Here is a 5,619-nt window from a genome sequence, read left to right as displayed (position 1 = left end):
GATGCAGCCAGAAGCCTAAAGGAAGTGGGCTATGTTGGTAATCCATGGAGGTTAGTCCCTAGGGCACAAGAGTTGGGTGGGCAGTGAATCTGAAAGGCAAAGCAAGAATATCCAGCATAATAGGAAAAGAGAAAGAAAAGTCAGAAGAAATTATAGTAAATAAGAACATCACCACAAAATAGATGCTAGAAATGAATCCAAATATTTTAGTAATCATAATAAAAGTAAATAGATTAAAGAGACTCTCAGATTGGAAAAAACAAAATCACAGACTATCACGATTTCCATTTAAAGGAGATAAGCCTCCAGCATAGAGATATCAATAGGAGGAAAATAACTAGAAAAAGGTATAGCATGTAAATATTAACAAAAGGAAGGCTTCACTTGTAATATTAGTATCAAACCTGAGAGAATTGAAGGTGAAAATTTTTCATGTAAATGAAGAAACAAATACACCAAGAAGATATAAAAATCATGAAATCATACCAATTTAATAGTATAATCTTAAAATTACAAAGCTAAAATGGATGGATTTATATGGGAAAATGGACAAATCTATAATCACAGCAGGAGATTTTAAAGCATATCTCTCAGAAACTGACAGATAAAGCAGACCCAAAATTATAGGAAATTAAGGCCCTCCAAATTTGAAAAAAAAACAAAAAACATTTAAAACAGACGAACCCTAGGGGGTAACATTTAGGCTCCTGCACCTGTCAAATAGATGACACACATTTTTTCCAAGCACAAATGGAACATTGTCACAACTTGATCACGCTAGGCCACAAAGGAAGTCTCAACAAATTTAACGATTCAATACCATAAAGGCCCATGTTCTCTGAAAGCAATGCAGTATTAGTGATTATTAGAAATCACCAATAAAAAGATATCCAAACCACTTCGCCCATGTATATTGAAACTAAATGGCACATTTCTAAATACTTCCTAATTTAAAGATAAAATTCAAGGGAAATTATAAAACATTTAAAACTAGTAGTTATGAAAATTCAACATATAACTCTTGGAACGCAGCTAAAGAAGCAGTTACGGGGATAATCAGAGCCTTTAATATGTATATTAGAAAACAAAAAAACTAAATTAATGAGCTGCAAGTTAAGCTCACAAAGCTAGGAAAAAACAATAGTGAATTTAGTATTTGTCTTAAGGAGAGTTACATTTCAATGGGATGACATGTATATACATATATTTTTCTATCCAACATGCAGCAAATTTATAAGGTGCTCTTTTCTGTTGCTGTAGCTGTTATGCTTACTTTGACTTAGCATATAATAGATGCTCAATACATTCCTTTTTTTTTTAACATCTTTATTGGAGTATAATTGCTTTACAATGGTGTGTTAGCTTCTGCTTTATAACAAAGTGAATCAGCTATACATACACATATATCACCATATCTCCTCCCTCTTTCATCTCCCTCCCACCATCCCTATCCCACCCCTCTAGGTGGTCGCAAAGCACCGAGCTGATCTCCCTGTGCTATGAGGCTGCTTCCACTAGCTATCTACTTTACGTTTGGTAGTGTATATATGTCCATGCCACTCTCTCACTTCGTCCCAGCTTACCCTTCCCCCTCCCCGTGTCCTCAAGTCCGTTCTCTATGTCTACGTCTTTATTCCTGTCCTGCCCCTAGGTTCTTCAGAACCATTTTTTTTTTTTTTTTTAGATTCCATATATATGTGTTAGCATACGGTATTTATTTTTCTCTTTCCTTTTTTTTTTTTTTCATCTTTTAATTCCTATGGGGTTCATCATTTCTTTATCAGTTAACATTCTCATTGACAAAACCCAATTTATATTAACTATAGTTATATATAACATATCAAGGGAGTACATGGGAAAATCAGAACACAAGACTTCATCAGCTAAATAAAGTTCAGCTCAGTTTGCTGTTATGGGGACAAACAAGATAACAAATACACTGAAGCATAAACAAAATATTACACTCAGAATAACAGCATTCCAGAAGAAAACAGAAAGCTGAAGATACAATAAAGGTCTTTAGTTTATAATATGTGTAATTATATAATTTATTAAAATCAACATGATTCATGTACAAAATATTAACATGCAGTCATAAAGTTTGTGAAGCACTTCAAATACTGAAATGTTAAAACAGTAAAACTACACTAAGCAACTTTTGCATCAAGGGATCTAATCTAGCTCACTAGTTCAGGTTGAACATTCACTATCCGTAGTATTTCTTCAGGCATGCAAAAAACAAGGCTAACAGGTTTAATCTGTTCTTCTCCCAAAAGTGACAATCCAGCAATTCCAAATAGAGTACAAAAAGGATCTACCATATCTCCTGGCCTGTCCGCAAATCCTCCCGTTTCTTCATCTTGACATGCTAAAATGAAACTGCGCAGTTTCTCTCTGTCAATCCAATGAAGCCTTCCAATTATCTTTAGGGAAGCCAACACCCACCAAGAATAGCATACATCTGGTAACTTCTCTGGCCTTCCATTGAGTCCACCTGATGGAAGCTGTCGTTCACAAAGCCACCAACCGAGCAAATCAGAATTTACTCGATGCAACTGACTAGTAATAGCCAGGAATCCTGTGCAACAATAGATCTGCCCAGCATGGGATTCAGAACCTGGCCTGTAACCAAATCCACCATCAAAGTTCATACATGATAAAACAAATTCGATTGCCTTTTCCACATTAATAGCATCCAGCTTCCCCAACAGAGCCAAAGGTGCCACCACACAAAAAGAGAATCTTGTATCTATTTCTCCCCAAGTATCTTCAGCAAAAGAACCATCTTCTTTCTGTAGACTCTGAACATATTCTACAACTTTATTTACATCAGTAACATTAATACTATCATAGTAAGAATCTGGACAGCACTAAGAGTGTACAGAAGATGAGGATCATGTCCAATACTAGCACGTATTCCACCACACTCGTGTTGAGAAGACTTAATAAATGTCAGCATTTCTTCTCTATTCATGCAATGTAGCTGTCCCATGAGACCCATTACAGTCAGACCCCAATAGATGCCACTCATTCTCAAATATTCAGACATACAGTATTCGTATACATCTTTCTTTGAGCCATAGGATGCTATATAATCTGGATGCTTCTCCACTAATAGGGTATCGGGTGCATCTGACTTGATAATAACATCCTTCTGCGGTGTGCCCATGTCTGAGAGTGAAAAGAGCTATTTTTCTCTTTCTGACTTACTTCATTCTGTATGACAATCTCTAGGTCCATCCACCTCACTACAAATAAATCAATTTCATTTGTTTTCATGGCTGAGTAATATTCCATTGTATATATGTGCCATATGTTCTTTATCCATTCATCTGTCGATGGACACTTAGGTTGGTTCCATGTCCTGGTTATTGTAAATAGAGCTGCAATGAACATTGTGGTACATGACTCTTTTTGAATTATGGTTTTCTCAGGGTATATGCCCAGTAGTGGTATTGCTGGCTTGTATGGTAGTTCTATTTTTAGTTTTTTAAGGAACCTCCATACTGTTCTCCATAGTGGCTGTATCAATTTACATTCCCACAAACAGTGCAAGAGAGTTCCCTTTTCTCCACACCCTCTCCAGCATTGACTGTTTGTAGATTTTTTGATGATGGCCATTCTGACTGGTGTGAGGTGATACCTCACTGTAGTTTTGATTTGCATTTCTCTAATGATTAGTGATGTTGAGCATCCTTTCATGTGTTTGTTGGCAATCTGTATATCTTCTCTGGAGAAATATCTGTTTAGGTCTTCTGCCCATTCTTGGGTTGGGTTGTTTGTTTTTTTGATATTGAGCTGCATGAGTTGCTTGTAAATTTTGGAGATTAATCCTCTGTCAGTTGCTTCATTTGCAAATATTTTCTCCTATTCTGAGGGTTGTCTTTTCGTCTTGTTTATGGTTTCCTTTGCTGTGCAAAAGCTTTTAAGTTTCATTAGGTCCCATTTGTTTATTTTTATTTTTATTTCCATTTCTCTAGGAGGTGGGTCAAAAAGGATCTTGCTGTGATTTATGTCATAGAGTGTTCTGCCTACGGTTTCCTCTAAGAGTTTTATAGTGTCTGGACTTACATTTAGGTCTTTAATCCATTTTGAGTTTATTTTTGTGTATGGTGATAAGGAGTCTTCTAATTTCATTCTTTTACATATAGCTGTCCAGTTTTCCTAGCACCACTTACTGAAGAGGCTGTATTTTCTCCATTGTATATTCTTGCCTCCCTTATCAAAAATAAGGTGACCATATGTGCGTGGGTTTATCTCTGGGCTTTCTATCCTGTTCCATTGATCTATATTTCTGTTTTTGTGCCAGTACCATACTGTCTTGATTACTGTAGCTTTGTAGCGTAGTCTGAAGTCAGGGAGCCCGCTTCCTCCAGCTCCGTTTTTCTTTCTCAAGATTGCTTTGGCTATTCGGGGTCTTTTGTGTTTCCATACAAATTGTGAAATTTTTTGTTCTAGTTCTGTAAAAAATGCCATTGGTAGTTTGATAGGGATTGCATTGAATCTGTAGATTGCTTTGGGTAGTATAGTCATTTTCACAATGTTGACTCTTCCAATCCAAGAACATGGTATATCTCTCCATATGTTTGTATCGTCTTTGATTTCTTTCATCAGTATCTTATAGTCTTCTGCATACAGGTCTTTTGTCTCCTTAAGTAGCTTTATTCCTAGGTATTTTATTCTTTTTGTTGCAATGGTAAATGGGAGTTTTTCCTTAATTTCTCTTTCAGATTTTTCATCATTAGTGTATAGGAATGCAAGAGATTTCTGTGCATTAATTTTGTATCCTGCTACTTTACCAAATTCATTGATTAGCTCTAGTAGTTTTCTGGTGGCATCTTTAGGATTATCTATGTATAGTATCGTGTCATCTGCAAACAGTGACAGCTTTACTTCTTCTTTTCCGATTTGGATTCCTTTTATTTCTTTTTCTTCTCTGATTGCTGTGGCTAAAACTTCCAAAACTATGTTGAATAATAGTGGTGAGAGTGGACAACCTTGTCTTGTTAAATACATTATTGATGTATTAACAAATGGGTGAATGCCCAAGAAATTTCCCATTTTCTAGCAGCCATGTTAAAAAAATGTAAAAACACAAAACAGGTAAAATTAATTTTAATATTATATTTTATTTAATTCACTATTTCCAACACATGATCACTTCAACATATAATCCATATAAAAAAATCATGGAGACATTTTATGTTCTCTTTTTCATACTAAGCCGTAGAAAGCCAGTGTATATTTCATACTTAAAGCATATCTCAGTTCAGATGCTAAATTTTCATCAGAAACACTTGACTGGTTTTTAGATTTCATAAAATTTACCATTGAAAAGTATTTTCACATGCCCAAGTTGTTTGAAAATTACTTCAAAGTTATCTAGTAACTGAATCGTCAGTTTTTAAATTCAAATACTAAAATTAAATTTAAAATTCAGTCCTTCAGTCATACTGGGCACATTTTACGTGCTCAATAGCCACAGGTGCCAGAGGCTACACTATTGGACAGTGTAGGTCTAGTCCACATACACATTCATGCAGCTAGGAATTGCTCTTTCCAAAGATTGCCACCTTTCCTTGTCTGCTGTCCTATGTTGGGATCTGTAACTTTCCATTC

The 5,619-nt window shown here is 35.5% G+C and overlaps 1 pseudogene across 1 annotated transcript; it reads right to left on the bottom strand.

The window, feature by feature from the left end:
* Positions 1-1,528: 1,528 nt before the first annotated feature.
* LOC309611982 (geranylgeranyl transferase type-2 subunit beta pseudogene) lies at positions 1,529-3,329 on the bottom strand (annotated as a pseudogene). The gene has a single exon. The product of its transcript is annotated as a geranylgeranyl transferase type-2 subunit beta pseudogene (transcript).
* Between the last annotated feature and the right edge of the window lie 2,290 nt (positions 3,330-5,619).

This window comes from Balaenoptera borealis (genome assembly GCF_965194805.1).
Source record: "Balaenoptera borealis genome assembly, chromosome: 15".
Classification (NCBI taxonomy): domain Eukaryota; kingdom Metazoa; phylum Chordata; class Mammalia; order Artiodactyla; family Balaenopteridae; genus Balaenoptera; species Balaenoptera borealis.
This window is presented reverse-complemented; position numbering and strand designations above follow the sequence as displayed.